This window comes from Oncorhynchus mykiss, chromosome 25, assembly GCF_057628025.1.
Source record: "Oncorhynchus mykiss isolate SJ-2025 chromosome 25, ASM5762802v1, whole genome shotgun sequence".
Taxonomy (NCBI): Eukaryota; Metazoa; Chordata; class Actinopteri; order Salmoniformes; family Salmonidae; genus Oncorhynchus; species Oncorhynchus mykiss.
The window spans coordinates 27832501-27850000 of NC_143046.1; the positions used below are offsets into that span (position 1 = coordinate 27832501).

At 46.7% G+C, this 17500-nt stretch overlaps 1 protein-coding gene across 1 annotated transcript in view; it reads right to left on the reverse strand.

The window, feature by feature from the left end:
• The window catches only part of LOC110504900 (SPARC (osteonectin), cwcv and kazal like domains proteoglycan 1), a 449363-nt gene that overhangs the window by 222572 nt on the left and 209291 nt on the right, over nucleotides 1-17500 (reverse strand). The gene's annotated exons all lie outside the window — the stretch shown is intronic.

Here is a 17500-nt window from a genome sequence, read left to right on the forward strand (position 1 = left end):
TACTAAACACTGCAAACATCACACACCAGTTTATCTAACTACTAAACACTGCAAACATCACACACCAGTTTATCTAACTACTAAACACTGCAAACATCACACACCAGTTTATCTAACTACTAAACACTGCCAACACCACACTGGTGCTATATGATGTGTTTGTGCATCCAGCTATGAAAATATTTAGGATAAACACACACACACACACACACACACACACACACACACACACACACACACACACACACACACACACACACACACACACACACACACACACACACACACACACACACACACACACACACGCACGGACCTGCAGACATGTACGGACACACAGATGCAGACATACACACACACACACAATTTGAGTAGGATGTCCCCACAGCATGTAATTACCACCACATAATCAATTAGGGGACGGCAAAGGGGGATACCTAGTCAGTTGCACGACTGAATGCATTCAACCGAAATGTGTCTTTCACATTTTACCCAACCCCTCTGAATCAGAGAGGTGCGGGGGGCTGCCTTAATCGACATCCACGTCATCGGCGCCCGGGGAACAGTTGTTGCTTCACAATAAGAAACAATTAGTCATATCTGCTGTAATGCTCGACTCAGTTTCAGGCTGACATGTAAACAGCATGACTTCCATTGATCATTCCAACAATTAAAGTGAGTATGGATTACCTGCCTGAAGGAAACAGAAAAACACCCAGTCCAGCTGTGTTTTGGACACACACAGAAACACACAGTTTCTGTACAGCTAACCTTGTGGACACACACAGAAACACACAGTTTCTGTACAGCTAACCTTGTGGACACACACAGAAACACACAGTTTCCGTACAGCTAACCTTGTGTACACACACATAAACACACAGTTTCTGTACAGCTAACATTGTGGACACACACAATTAAATCCCATTCATAATCCTATTTTCCCTAACCCCTAAACCGTACCCTAACCCCCAACCCGTACCCTAACCCCCAACCCGTACCCTAACCCCCAACCCTTACCCTAACCCCCAACCCGTACCCTAACCCTTACCCTAACCCCCAACCCGTACCCTAACCCCTAACCCGTACCCTAACCCCCAACCCGTACCCTAACCCCCAACCTTTACCCTAACCCCCAACCCGTACCCTAACCCCTAACTCTTACCCTAACCCCCAACCCGTACCCTAACTCCCAACCCGTACCCTAACCCGTACCCTAACCCCTAACCCTTACCCTAACCCCTAACCCTTACCCTAACCCAAAAACCTAACCTTAACCCTAAACCAAAACCTAACTCCTAACACTAACCCTTAATGTAATTCTAACCCTAAACTTATTTCTAACCTTAACCCTAAACGCCCTAGAAATAGCATTTGACCTTGTGGGGACGAACAAAATGTCCCCAGTTGGTACACTTTTTGTTCCTTTACTATTCTAGACTTCTGCTCCCCACAAGAATAGTTAAACACGTTCATTCACACCCAATAAAGCAAAAACTCTGTCTCTAAAATTCTAAAGAGGTCATCTCTTCTCTCTGTTTCTTTCCCTCTTTCACAGACGTCCACATCCACACGCGCACACACACACACACACACACACACACACACACACACACACACACACACACACACACACACACACACACTTGTAAAAGAGGGACCTTGGGCTCCAGACAGCCATCTCAAGGCCTGCAGGCCACGGTTTTCGCAGTGATAAATGTGCCATGTCATAGTTTTAGCATCGTCGGGGTTACCGCTGGAGACCATGACGCATAATGAAACACTCGCTGGTGTGTGTGGGTGTGTGTGTGTTTCATCGCCTGGCCTACATCATTGGAGGCACACATTGACCCCCATTGGGCTCCCATTGTCCCAAATGGAAATTAACTTGGCTGAGTGTTTTGCCCAACAGTCTAAACCAGGCCATCTCTGTACAATAGGAGAGTTGTATTCTACTGCAAGGTCTTTCTCTCTGTCCCTCTCTGTCTCTCTCTGTCCCTATCTGTCCCTCTCTGTCTCCCTCTGTCCCTCTCTGTCCTTCTCTCAGTCCCTCTCTGTCTCTCCCTCTCCCTCTCTGTCCCTCTCTGCCTCTCTCTCAGTCTCTCTCTGTCCCTCTCTCGGTCCCTCTCTGTCTCTCCCTCTCTCTCTCTGTCCCTCTCTGTCCCTCTCTATCTCTCTCTCTGTCCCTCTCTGTCCCTCTCGGTCTCTCTCTGTCCCTCTCTCGGTCCCTCTCTGTCTCTCCCTCTCTCTCTCTGTCCCTCTCTGTCCCTCTCTATCTCTCTCTCTGTCCCTCTCTGTCCCTCTCGGTCTCTCTCTGTCCCTCTCTTGGTCCCTCTCTGTCTCTCCCTCTCTCTCTCTGTCCCTCTCTGTCCCTCTCTATCTCTCTCTCTCTGTCAATTCAATTCAATTCAAGGGGCTTTATTGGCATGGGAAACATGTGTTAACATTGCCAAAGCAAGTGAGGTAGATAATATATAAAGTGAAATAAACAATAAAAATTAACAGTAAACATTACACATACAGAAGTTTCAAAACAATAAAGACATTACAAATGTCATATTATATATACAGTGTTTTAACAATGTACAAATGGTAAAGGACACAAGATAAAATAAATAAGCGTCTCTCTCTGTCCCTCTCTCGGTCCCTCTCTGTCTCTCCCTCTCTCTCTGTCCCTCTCTGTCTCCCTCTGTCCCTCTCTATCTCTCTCTGTCCCTCTCTGTCCCTCTCTGTCTCTCTCTCTCTCTCTCTCTCCCTCTCTGTCCCTCTCTGTCTCTCTCTGTCTCTCTCTGTCCCTCTCTGTCCCTCTCGGTCCCTCTCTGTCTCTCTCTCTCTCTCTCTCTCTCTTTCTCTCTCTCACCATGTCCTTTTCTTCTCCCCTTCTGTCACCCCTGAGGTATGTGATTCTAACAGTCTAATCATGTCTGCTGATCTTCATGATCCTCCACTAGACTGTTGTAACAGTGACTGGATCTGTGAGGCAAGGCTTAGCTGATGACTACAACACCACAGTAGCAGTACTGAAGGCCTTCGTATACTGAGGAGATCCATATTCAGTATGCTCACTAGGTCTTCCTCATTCTGTCTCTCTCTCTCTTGCGCTCTCTTGCAGTGCATGCTCTCTCTCTCTCCTCCACCTTAACTCCATTCTTAGGAACATACCTGAATCCATGCCATAACTACAGCGTCTACTGGGGGTACTGCAAAAACAAACAATGCATGGACACTCCACCATAGAAGATAAGGGAGGGCTCTGTCCTAACTTATTTTCATGTTTCTGAATAACAATGAGCAACAGTTAAATGTGCATTTTAAAATGAGGCATGGGGAGGGGCTCTACACAGGGTTTGCCAGGACAGACAGTCTATGGTGCTTTGAGTATGGGTATTTGGGGCATAAGAGATTTGCGTGCCCACATAAAGGCCGTAGACAAGGTGAGGGTGCAAGCGCCAGTGGAGGAAAAACGAGCTCAACTTGCAGGGGGCAATGAGATGCAGGCAGCAGAGGCTGGAACTAGTCATGCCATGGATGTTGGTGTAAATGAGGCTGGGACTAGTCATGCTAGAGATGGTGGTGTAGATGAGGCTGGGTCTAGTCATGTTATGGATGGTGGTGTAGATGAGTCAGGGTCTAGTCATGTTATGGATGGTGGTGTAGATGAGGCTGGGTCTAGTCATGTTATGGATGGTGGTGTAGTTAAGGCTGGGTCTAGTCAGTCTACAGATGGTGGTATAGATGAGGCCGGGCCTAGTCAGTCTACAGATGGTGGTGTAGATGAGGCTGGGCCTTGTCAGTCTACAGATGGTGGTGTAGATTAGGCTGGGTCTAGTCATGTTATGGATGGTGGTATAGATGAGGCTGGGACTAGTCATGCTACAGATGGTGGTGTAGATGAGGCTGGGCCTAGTCAGTCTACAGATGGTGGTGTAGATTAGGCTGGGTCTAGTCATGTTATGGATGGTGGTGTAGATGAGGCTGGGTCTAGTCATGTTATGGATGGTGGTGTAGATGAGGCTGGGCTTAGTCATGTTATGGATGGTGGTGTTGATGAGGCTATGTCTAGTCAGTCTACAGATGTTGGTGTAGATGAGACTGGGTCTAGTCAGTCTACAGATGGTGGTGTAGATGAGGCTGGGTCTAGTCAGTCTACAGATGGTGGTGTAGATGAGGCTAGGTCTATCAGTCTACAGATGGTGGTGTTGATGAGGCTGGGTCTAGTCATGTTATGGATGGTGGTGTAGATGAGGCTGGGTCGAGTCATGTTATGGATGGTGGTGTAGATGAGGCTGGGTCGAGTCATGTTATAGATGGTGGTGTAGATGAGGCTGGGACTAGTCATGTTATGGATGATGGTGTAGATGAGGCTGGAACTAGTCATGTTATGGATGGTGGTGTAGATGAGGCTGGGTCTAGTCAGTCTAAAGATGGTGGTGTAGATGAGACTGGGTCTAGTCATGTTATGGATGGTGATGTAGATGAGACTTGGTCTAGTCATGCTATGGATGGTGGTGTAGATGAGGCTGGGTCTAGTCATGCTACAGATGGTGGTGTAGATGAGGCTGGGTTTAGTCATGCTACAGATGGTGGTGTAGATGAGACTGGGTCTAGTCATGTTATGGATGGTGATGTAGATGAGGCTGGGTCTAGTCAGTCTACAGATGGTGGTGTAGATGAGGCTGGGTCGAGTCATGTTATGGATGGTGGTGTAGATGAGGCTAGAACTAGTCATGTTATGGATGGTGGTGTAGATGAGGCTGGGTCGAGTCATGTTAGGCTAGTTGATGAGGAGAGTATAGTGGGGAACGGTAAGCGACTGGGGGGAGGCCTCGACTAGAGAGAACGGGCAGGTGGTCAGGATGGGTGATGGAGATGAGGAGGAGGAAGGTGAGTCTGAAGAGGATGATGAGGAGTATTTATTTTCAATGGCTCCAGAGCTGACAGGAAAAATGGGGAGAGAGGTCAAAGAATACCGGGAAAGGGGCAAGTGTACTGAGACATGAGACAAATGTTAGTGCAGGGGTGGCAGTCCTTTTTGTACCGGGTCTGTCTGTAAAAATGTTCTCCCCAAAGGAGGTGTGTAGTTGTAGACTGCTTGTAGTAAAAGCAGAAATTAACAACAGTTTTTTTATACATGTGTATGTCCCTAACACAGGGAGAGAGGGGACTTCTATTTGGGTGTCTTAGACAGGAACTCTCACAGATAGTGCCTGAGGAGATGCTGGTGGTCGGCAGGGACTGGAACTGCACAATGGATTTTTACAAAAGACAGAAATGGGGAGGATCCTCATTCAGGCTCAGTGGGGTATGTTAAGGGACATCCTTTAGCAGTTTGACCTGGTGGATGATTGCAGAACTAGACATCCTGACACAAGACAGTATACATGGGTGAAGGTGTTTGGAGCTAGGGTGAGTGCAGCCCAACACAAGACAGTATACATGGGTGAAGGTCTTTTGGAGCTAGGGTGAGTGCAGCCCAACACAAGACAGTATACATGGGTGAAGGTCTTTGGAGCTAGGGTGAGTGCAGCCCAACACAAGACAGTATACATGGGTGAGGTCTTTGGAGCTAGGGTGAGTGCAGCCCAACACAAGACAGTATACATGGGTGAAGGTATTTGGGGCTAGGGTGAGTGCAGCCCAACACAAGACAGTATACATGGGTGAAGGTATTTGGAGCTAGGGTGAGTGCAGCCCAACACAAGACAGTATACATGGGTGAAGGTTCTTGGGGCTAGGGCGAGTGCAGCCCGACTGGATCGGTTTTACATGTCCAGGAATCAGAGCAATAGGCTGCTGGGCGCTACCATTCTCCCGGTGGGTTTTCGGATCACCACATAACCACGGCTCAGGTGTCTATTTCACCAGGGCCTCGGAAGGCATCCTATTGGAAGTTTAACGTAAAGATGCCACTTTTTGCTCAGGTTTCCAGACTTTTTGGGAAAGGTGGGGGCAGCGAAGTGAGGAGTATGAGTCTCTGAGTCAATAGTGGGATGTGGAAAAAGTCAAAATTCGGCTTTTCTGTCAACAGTATACAGCTCTCTCATCCTCAGAGGCTAGGAGAGTTTTAGGGGAACTCGAGCATCGTATTAGTGAGATGGAGGTAGAGCTGATGGGGCAAGGCAATGTAGGCCTCCAGGCTAATTTAGCTGAATGATGTTTTTTCTAGGTTAAAGCAAAGGGAGCATTTGTAAGAGCTAGGTTCTCCATGCTCAATGAGATGGATGCTCCAAGCTCCTCCTTATTTGGTTAGGAAAGACAGAGTGGTGAAGTGCAAGGGTGGGCGGGTGACCTCTGATGGGCAGGTGGTGGGGGAGATGCGGGAGTGGACTGTGGAGTTTTATACTGAGTTGTATAGGGCAGAACTGTGTGATTCTATGTGTGCTCAGGTTTTGTTTGCAGAACTCCCTAAGCTCTCTCTGGCACTGTCGGCGACTCTGACTCTCCTGCCCAAAAAAGGGGACTTGTGTGAACTTAAGAACTGGAGGCCTGACTCAATAGTACAAAAGGACCAGGCATATTGTGTACCGGGACGCTCAATCACAGACGACTTGCTCTTAATCAGGGACATGTTGGACTTGTCGAGAGTTTCTAATGTGAACTTTGGACTGGTCTCTTTAGACCAAGAGAAGGCTTTTGATAGAGTGGACCATGAGTATCTGTTTAATGTGATGTCTGTGTTTGGGTTTGGGGAAAGGTTTTTGACCTGTGTGAAGATGTTGTATGCTGGGGCGTCATATATGGTCAAGGTGGGAGGGGGACTCAGTAGGCCAGTCTGGGTGAGATGGGGCATTAGAACTGGGAGGGGCTGTCACAGGCAGTGGTGGCCCGATAGAGATGGCTCCTGTCCCAAGTGTCATATAGAGGGAGGGTGCTGATAATCAACAACCTAGTGGCATCTTCCCTGGGACATAAACTGGCTTTCCTCAACAGGGTGGCTGCGTTCTGACTAAAGGCGGTGCAGAGACTGCTGTTCCATTCTGATGTCGGCTGTTGGGAACCAGCATGCGCGCTGCTGAGGAGAGCTGGCGGATTAGGGTTGGACCGGCAGATGTTCCTCATGAGGCTGGAGAGGCTGAGTACAGCAGGTCTCTCAGATGTTTACTCTGCAGTGCTGAGGGCCTGGCAGCTGCTAAGGCCCACACGAGAAGGGGGTGTGGAGCCTTGGCTGTGGGTGTGGGAGGAGCCTATCTTCAGCAACCCAGCCATCCCTTTAAGATCGGATCAGTCGGCCACCCTGCAAAGGCGACTGACGGCAGAGGGTGTACTAAGGCTGGGTGACCTGCGACTGCTGGGAGAGGAGGGGTGGAAAACCCTGGAAGTCCTGGCACAACAAACAGGAATAAAGTCTCTTCTGCTGGAGAGATCCCTGGAGGAGGTCCAGGAGGCACTGTCTGAGCCGGTAAGGGGGGTGTTTGACCGGCCAAAGGAGGAGGGGCCACCATGTTTCCGCCACTGCAGGTGACGGCAGAAACTGGAGACTGGCAAGGGGGTCTGGAGGACTTGTTCGATTTTAACACTCCGAGCCTGAGGGAGTTTGGAGGGGTGGGAGGTAAAGCCCTCTACACACTCTGCATTAAGGTACAGAACATTAGGAGCCTAACAAAGAGTATGGTGGGTTTTAGATGGAGGGGGCTATACAAACACCCAGTACCAAAGAGGTCAGGGAACCTCCAGTGGAGGGTTCTACATGGAGCCACTACAATGACAAAAGTTCCAAAATAATAAAGATGCATAGCCTGTCTTCTCTTGAGAGCCATGTCTGCCTACGGCGGTCTTTCTCAATAGCAAGGCTATGCTCACTGAGTCTGTACATAGTCAACGCTTTCCTTAAGTTTGGGTCAGTCACAGTGGTCAGGTATTCTGCCACTGTGTACACTCTGTTTAGGGCCAAAAAGCATTCTAGTTTGCTCAGTTTTTTTGTTAATTCTTTCCAAAGTATATTATTTTTGTCTTCCTGAGATTTACTGTCAGGGCCCAGGTCTGACAGAATCTGTGCAGAAGATCTAGGTGCTACTGTAGGCCCTCCTTGGTTGGGGACAGAACCACCAGATCATCAGCAAACAGTATACATTTGACTTCAGATTCTAGTATTGTTAAGCCGTGTGCTGTAGACTGTTCTAGTGCCCTTGCCAATTTGTTGATATGTATGTTAAAGAGAGTGGGGCTTAAGCTGCACCCCTGTCTTGCCCCCGGTCCCTGTGGAAATAAATGTTTTTTTTTGTTGCCAATTTTAATCGCACACTTGTTGTTTGTGTAAATGGATTTTATAATGTTGTATGTTTTCCCCCAACATGACTCTTCATCTTTTCTAGAATCAACAAAGCATTAGAATACTTTGTTTTGTTTTGTTTATTTGTCAATTAGGGTGTGCAGGGTAAATACGTAGTCTGTCATATGGTAATTTGGTAAAAAGCCAATTTGACATTTGCTCACTACATTGTTTTCACAGAGGAAATGTACGAGTCTGCTGTTAATGACAATGCAGAGGATTTTCCCAAGATTGTGGTTGACGCATTTCCCACGTTAGTTATTGGGGTCAAATTTGTCTCCGCTTTTGTGAATTGGGGTTATCAGTCCTTGGATCCAAATATTGGGGAAGATGCCAGAGCTGAGGATGATGTCAAAGTGTTTAAGTATAGCCAATTGGAATTTGTGGTCTGTATATTTTATCATTTCATTTAGGATACCACCACATGCCTTTTTGGGTTGAGGGGTTGTATTTTGTCCTGTAGTTCATTCAATGTAATTGCAGAATCCAGTGGGATCTGGTAGTCTTTAATAGTTGATTCAAAGATTTGTATTTGATCATGTATTTGCTGTTTGTTATTTGTTATAGAGCCAAAAAGATTGGAGAAGTGGTTTACCCATACATCTCCATTTTGGATAGATAACATTTTGTGTTGTTGTTTTGTTTCGAGTTTTCCAATTTTCCCAGAAGTGTTTAGAATCTATGGATTCTTCAATTACATTGAGCTGATTTCTGACGCGCTGTTCTTTCTTTTTCCGTAGTGTATTTCTGTATTGTTTTAGTGATTCACCATAGTGAAGGCGTAGACTCAGGTTTTCTGGGTCTCTATGTTTTCGGTTGAATAGGTTTCTCATTTTATTTCTTAGGTTTTTGCATTCTTCATCGAACCATTTGTCATTGTTGTTAATTTTCTTAGGTTGTCTGCTTTAAATGTTTAGATTTGATAGGGAAGCTGATAGGTCAAATATACTGTTTAGGTTTTCTACTGCCAAGTTTACACATTCACTATTACAGTGAAACCTTTTGTCCAGGAAATTGTCGAGAAGGGATTGAATTTGTTGTTGCCTAATTGTTTTTTGGTAGATTTCCACACTACTTCCATCTATAGTATTTCTTAATATTACTCAGTTCTTTTGGCTTCGATGCCTCATGATTGAGTATTGCTCTGTTCAAGTAGACTGTGATTTGGCTGTGATCTGATAGGGGTGTCAGTGGGCTGACTGTGAAGGCTCTAAGAGAGTCTGGGTTGAGGTCAGTGATAAAGTAGTCCACAGTACTACTGCCAAGAGATGAGCTATAGGTGTACCTACCATAGGAGTCCCATCAAAGCATACCATTGACTATGTACATACCCAGCGTGCGACAGAGCTGCAGGAGTTGTAACCTGTTTTTGTTGGTTATGTTGTTGCTGTTGTGTCTAGGGGGGCAAATGTGGGAGGGAATGCTGTCACCTCCAGGCAGGTGTTTGTGTGCTGAGGGTGTCGGGTTCTTGTCCAGTTCTGGCATTTAGGTCGCCACAGACTAGTACATGTCCCTGAGCCTGGAAATTGTTGATCTCTCCCTCCAGGATGGAGAAGCTGTCATCATTAAAGTATGGGGATTATATTGGGGGGGATATAGGTAGCACACATGAGGACATGTTTCTCTGTTGAAATAATTTTCAGATGTAAAATGTTCCTGTTTTGACTAATTTAAAAGAGTGGGTTAGGTCTGCTCTACACAACATTAGCATACCCGTTGAGTCTTTTCCCTGTTTCACACCTGGTAGTTTGGTGGATGGGACTACCAGCTCTCTGTAACCTAGGGGGCAACCAGTGGGTCCGTCTCCTCTTTACCATGTTTCTTGTAGGATGACAATGTCTGTATTTACAATTTGGGTTCCGGCTCTTTAGGCCAAAGGCAGATGACCTCAGGCCTTGTATATTCCAGGATGAGATAGTAGAAGCTTTGTGTTCCATAGTGTCTAGTGTTATTTTTGTGTGGTTTAGGCCCGGACCATCACAGTAAGTGTGAGCAGAGCATGTTGAGCATCTGATACATACCTCTTGGGTCACAGGACGGACGGGGCTTAGGTGGTTGTAACAGTGGGGGTTGGGCCTGTAGTTCTGCTCACGGCCTGGGCATATGTCCTGCTGCCATGTTGAGGTCCTTGCCGTAGGGACGGGGGCATGCGGTGGGCAGAAGAGGCATAGGTCTGATATGGGGGAGCCTATATAGGGTGTGGCCAGGGTTTGCTTGGGGTGGTCTTAGCTGGTTGGGGTGTGGGTGGTGATTCTGTGGTCTGGGTGTAGGTCCTCTTGGTGTAGGTTCTCTTGGTGCAGGTAATTCGGGAGGGTGTCTTGCAGGTCTGGGAGGGTGTCTCGCTGGTCTGGGCGGGGTGTCCGTTGCTCTGTTGCTCCTGTGTGAGGTGCTGGGTCTACAGTTGAGGGTGATGTCCTTCAGGATCCTGGCAAAAGTTGGGATTGCTGCCTTGTAGAGGTGGACCTGGTTGTAAAGGCTGTTCAAGCCCAGAGTGGAGTGGTGGGCCAGGTAGACATTAGGTTTTGAGGTACAGTCTTGTGAAATGCTTGCATTCACCCACTGTATGGTGGCAGGGTGAAAGTATTTTCGTGGTAGCAAGGTGGAGATAACCACTTGTGTGTTTGGAAAGTGGAAGAAGCTTTTTCCATCACTACCTTGAGTGCTGTTGCCACCCTTTCCTGTTGGGCCCTCAGGTCATTTGTGCCTGTGTGAATTATGATGTGGCTGAGGGACACTAGTTTGTCCTCTGATAACAGCTCCAGGGCATGCCTAGTGTTTGGGCACCAGAGTTTAGCCACTTAGTGTTTGGGAAAAAGCTTATCCTCTTGAATGCATTTGCCATTTGAGTCAATGAGGAGCACAATCTCTGGCTTTTGTGTGTTGACAGGAGGGCTGTTAGGAGGGGGTGGGGTCTGTTGGGTTGGTGGGTCCTGTGTTGTCTGTCCCATTGTGGTGTTGAGGTTGTGGTCCGGGTCTGAGGTGGGCTGTTCTGCTGGCTTGTCTGGGGGATTGTCCTGCTCTCTGTCACACATCAGATTTCTCACCTCTTCATTCAGTGCCATTTGTGCCTCTTTAAGTTCTCTCACCTCAGTCCGTAGAGCAGACAGCTCTCTCAGACAGCCGTCCATGTCCACCTTCTGCCCTTCGGGTCTTGTTGGAGGGGTGTTGTTGTGCTGGTCTGTTTTGTGGGTTTGTTCTGTCTGGATTGTGTGGACTAGCTCTCTGAGCTCCACCATGTCGCTCTCCAGCTCTGTGAATGTATCCCTCTCAATGATGGAGGAACAGTGCAGTTGTGGGACCTGGGAGTGTTCAGCACTGGGGGGGTTGACTATCCTCGTCTGCAGGACAGTTTGAAGAAGTGTGATCAGACTCACTCATGATGGGGGAGTCGTCACAGAGACAGAGCTTTTCCTGCTGTGCTCTCTCTCTTTGATCCCGTAAAAGTCCTGGAACTGCATGAGGAGGCCCTGCACCATTACTGTACCAGACTTGTACATGTTGACAGAGGTTGTTTCAATTTCCTCAATGTCTAGTATTCTGAGTTTCCACCCTGGGCCAATACCCTCTCTCTTGACATAGGGGTAGTGTGCTCTTATAGCACTGTGCCGTGCCAGGGGATGGTCTGTGTGGAAAATTAAGCTGCTTAAGTTCCCCTCTGCAGCAGTCAGCAAATAGTGTCTCTGCTCAGTACTCTCCTGCCAAGGAACTTCCGGCGCCGACAGAGATGGCCGCCTCGCTTCGCGTTCCTAGGAAACTATGCAGTATTTTGTTTTTTTACGTGTTATTGCTTACATTGGTACCCCAGGTAATCTTAGGTTTCATTACATACAGTCGGGAAGAACTACTGAACATAAGAGCAACGTCAACTCACCATCAGTACGACCAGGAATACAACTTTTTCGAAGCGGATCCTGTGTTCTGCCTTCCACCCAGGACAACGGAATGGATTCCAGCATGCGACCCAAAACAACAACGTCGTAAAAGAGGCAAATGAAGCGGTCTTCTGGTCAGGCTCCGGAGACGGACACATCGCGCACCACTCCCTAGCATACTACTCGCCAATATCCAGGCTCTTGACAACAAGGTTGATGAAATCTGAGCAAGGGTAGCATTCCAGAGAGACATCAGAGACTGTAACGTTCTTTGCTTCACGGAAACATGGCTCACTCGAGAGACGCTAAAGGAATCGGTGCAGCCAGCTGGTTTCTTCACGCATCGCGCCGACAGAAACAAACATCTTTCTGGTAAGAAGAGGGGAGGGGGCGTATGCCTTATGGTTAACGAGACGTGGTGTGATCACAACAACATACAGGAACTCAAGTCCTTCTGTTCACCTGACTTAGATTTCCTCACAATCAAATGTCGACCGCATTATCTACCAAGGGAATTCTCTTCGATTATAATCACAGCCGTATATATTCCCCCCCAAGCAGACGGTCCTGAACAAACTTTATTTGACTCTTTGCAAACTGGAAAACACATATCCTGAGGCTGCATTCATTGTAGCTGGGGATTTTAACAAGGCTAATCTGAAAACAAGACTCCCTAAATTGTATCAGCATATCGATTGCGCAAACAGGGCTGGTAAAACCTTGGATCATTGCTATTCTAACTTCCGCGACGCATATAAGGCCCTCCCCCGCCCTCCTTTCGGAAAAGCTGACCACGACTCCATTTTGTTGCTCCCTACCTACAGACAGAAACTAAAACAAGAAGCTCCCGCACTCAGGTCTGTTCAATGCTGGTCCGACCAATCTGATTCCACGCTTCAAGACTGCTTCGGTCAAGTGGAGTGGGATATGTTCCGCATTGCTTCCAACAACAACATTGACTAATACGCTGATTCGGTGAGCGAGTTCATTAGAAAGTGCATTGACAATGTCGTTCCCATAGCAACGATTAAAACATTCCCAAACCAGAAACCGTGGATTGATGGCAGCATTCGTGTGAAACTGAAAGCGCGAACCACTGCTTTTAACCAGGGAAAGGTGACCGGAAACATGACCGAATTCAAACAGTGTAGCTATTCCCTCCACAAGGCAATCAAACAAGCTAAGCGTCAGTATAGAGACTAAGTTTAATCTCAATTCAACGGCTCAGACACAAGAGGTATGTGGCAGGGTCTACAGTCAATCACGAATTACAAAAAGAAAACCAGCCCCGTCACGGACCAGGATGTCTTGCTCCCAGGCAGACGAAAAAACTTTTTTGCCCGCTTTGAGGACAATACAGTGCCACTGACACGGCCCGCAACTAAAACCTGCGGACTCTCCTTCACTGCAGCCAATGTGAGTAAAACATTTAAACGTGTTAACCCTCGCAAGGCTGCAGGCCCAGACGGCATCCCCAGCCGCGTCCTCAGAGCATGCGCAGACCAGCTGGCTGGTGTGTTTACGGACATATTCAATCAATCCTTATCCCAGTCTGCTGTTCCCACATGCTTCAAGAGGGCCACCATTGTCCCTGTTCCCAAGAAAGCTAAGGTAACTGAGCTAAACGACTACCGCCCGGTAGCACTCACTTCCGTCATCATGAAGTGCTTTGAGAGACTAGCATTTAACACTGTAGTACCCTCCAAACCTGTCATCAAGCTCGAGACCCTGGGTCTCGACCCCGCCCTGTGCAACTGGGTACTGGACTTCCTGACGGGCCGCCCCCAGGTGGTGAGGGTAGGTAACCACATCTCCACTCCGCTGATCCTCAACACTTGGGCCCCACAAGGGTGTGTTCTGAGCCCTCTCCTGTACTCCCTGTTTACCCACGACTGCGTGGCCATGCACACCTCCAACTCAATCATCAAGTTTGCGGACGACACTACAGTGGTAGGCTTGATTACCAACAACGACGAGACGGCCTACAGGGAGGAGGTGAGGGCCCTCGGAGTGTGGTGTCAGGAAAATAACCTCACACTCAACGTCAACAAAACAAAGGAGATGATTGTGGACTTCAGGAAACAGCAGAGGAAGCACCCCCCTATCCACATCAATGGGACAGTAGTGGAGAGGGTGGAGAGGGTAGTAAGTTTTAAGTTCCTCGGCGTACACATCACGGACAAACTGAATTGGTCCACCCACACAGACAGCGTCGTGAAGAAGGTGCAGCAGCGCCTCTTCAACCTCAGGAGGCTGAAGAAATGTGGCTTGTCACCAAAAGCACTCACAAACTTCTACAGATGCACAATCGAGAGCATCCTGGCGGGCTGTATCACCTCCTGGTACGGCAACAGCTCCACCCACAACCGTAAGGCTCTCCAGAGGGTAGTGAGGTCTGCACAACGCATCACCGGGGGCAAACTACCTGCCCTCCAGGACACCTACACCACCCGATGTCACAGGAAGGCCATAAAGATCATCAAGGACAACAACCACCCGAGCCACTGCCTGTTCACCCCGCTATCATCCAGAAGGCGAGGTCAGTACAGGTTCATCAAAAAGCAGGGACCGAGAGACTGAAAAACAGCTTCTATCTCAAGGCCATCAGACTGTTAAACAGCCACCACTAACATTGAGTGGCTGCTGCCAACATACTGACTCAACTCCAGCCACTTTAATAATGGGAATTGATGGAAATTGATGGAAATTGATGGAAAATATATCACTAGCCACTTTAAACAATGCTACTTAATATAATGTTTACATACCCTACATTACTCATCTCATATGTATATGTATATACTGTACTCTATATCATCTACTGCATCTTTATGTAATACATGTATCGCTAGCCACTTTAAACTATGCCACTTTGTTTACATACCCTACATTACTCATCTCATATACAGTGCCTTGCGAAAGTATTCGGCCCCCTTGAACTTTGCGACCTTTTGCCACATTTCAGGCTTCAAACATAAAGATATAAAACTGTATTTTTTTGTGAAGAATCAACAACAAGTGGGACACAATCATGAAGTGGAACGACATTTATTGGATATTTCAAACTTTTTTAACAAATCAAAAACTGAAAAATTGGGCGTGCAAAATTATTCAGCCCCTTTACTTTCAGTGCAGCAAACTCTCTCCAGAAGTTCAGTGAGGATCTCTGAATGATCCAATGTTGACCTAAATGACTAATGATGATAAATACAATCCACCTGTGTGTAATCAAGTCTCCGTATAAATGCACCTGCACTGTGATAGTCTCAGAGGTCCGTTAAAAGCGCAGAGAGCAACATGAAGAACAAGGAACACACCAGGCAGGTCCGAGATACTGTTGTGAAGAAGTTTAAAGCCGGATTTGGATACAAAAAGATTTCCCAAGCTTTAAACATCCCAAGGAGCACTGTGCAAGCGATAATATTGAAATGGAAGGAGTATTAGACCACTGCAAATCTACCAAGACCTGGCCGTCCCTCTAAACTTTCAGCTCATACAAGGAGAAGACTGATCAGAGATGCAGCAAAGAGGCCCATGATCACTCTGGATGAACTGCAGAGATCTACAGCTGAGGTGGGAGACTCTGTAGATAGGACAACAATCAGTCGTATATTGCACAAATCTGGCCTTTATGGAAGAGTGGCAAGAAGAAAGCCATTTCTTAAAGATATCCATAAAAAGTGTTGTTTAAAGTTTGCCACAAGCCACCTGGGAGACACACCAAACATGTGGAAGAAGGTGCTCTGGTCAGATGAAACCAAAATTGAACTTTTTGGCAACAATGCAAAACGTTATGTTTGGCGTAAAAGCAACACAGCTCATCACCCTGAACACACCATCCCCACTGTCAAACATGGTGGTGGCAGCATCATGGTTTGGGCCTGCTTTTCTTCAGCAGGGACAGGGAAGATGGTTAAAATTGATGGGAAGATGGATGGAGCCAAATACAGGACCGTTCTGGAACAAAACCTGATGGAGTCTGCAAAAGACCTGAGACTGGGACGGAGATTTGTCTTCCAACAAGACAATGATCCAAAACATAAAGCAAAGTCTACAATGGAATGGTTCAATAATAAATATATCCAGGTGTTAGAATGAAAAAAAGTGAAAGTCCAGACCTGAATCCAATCGAGAATCTGTGGAAAGAACTGAAAACTGCTGTTCACAAATGCTCTCCATCCAACCTCACTGAGCTCGAGCTGTTTTGCAAGGAGGAATGGGAAAAAATTTCAGTCTCTCGATGTGCAAAACTGATAGAGACATACCCCAAGCGACTTACAGCTGTAATCGAAGCAAAAGGTGGCGCTACAAAGTATTAACTTAAGGGGACTGAATACTTTTGCACGCCCAATTTTTCAGTTTTTGATTTGTTAAAAAAGTTTGAAATATCCAATAAATGTCGTTCCACTTCATGATTGTGTCCCACTTGTTGTTGATTCTTCACAAAAAAATACAGTTTTATATCTTTATGTTTGAAGCCTGAAATGTGGCAAAAGGTTGCAAAGTTCAAGGGGGCCGAATACTTTCGCAAGGCACTGTATACATGTACACTGTATACATGTACATGTACTCGATACCATCTACTGCATCTTGCCTATGCTGTTCTGTACCATCACTCATTCATATATCTTTATGTACATATTCTTTATCCCTTTACACTTGTGTGTATAAGGTAGTAGTTTTGGAATTGTTAGTTTAGATTACTCGTTGGTTATTACTGCATTGTCGGAACTAGAAGCACAAGCATTTCGCTACACTCGCATTAACATCTGCTAACCATGTGTATGTGACAAATACATTTGATTTGATTTGATTGTTGGGCTCAATAGCTTTCAGACATCTGACCTCACACGTCGGTGCTAATTGAAGCTGCCACCGGGTCTGTTCTATCCTAGCTGTTTGGTAGCTCAGTATACTTATTTACTTGGCTTTATAAAACAAAACACTTTTTGGCTTCAGAAGTAGGTTCAGACTGTTGGACGGTATTTCCAGGTTCCTCTGTGTTTTTTTCTGCAGCTTTTGGGTTGTTAGAAGTGTTTTCTTGATAGTCCTTGGTAGTAACAATCTATTCAAGTAATTCTGTCCAAAATCAAGCTTTTAGGTATGGAATTTTGATTTGGATTGAAGGCTTTAATGTTGAGGTTAGTATGTAATGTTGAGGTTAGTAGCCCTCTCTCTCCAGCTCTTAGAGAAAGAGAAGTGTCTTGTTCCATAACATATTATTCAGGCTCCCTCTCTCTCTATGTATTGTGATGATCAATAGAATAAAATTAAGATTCCACTATGTGATTCCACTGTGTGGAGATTCTTTATCACATGAACCTACCAGAGGAGATAGAGGGTGGTAACCTAGCGGAAC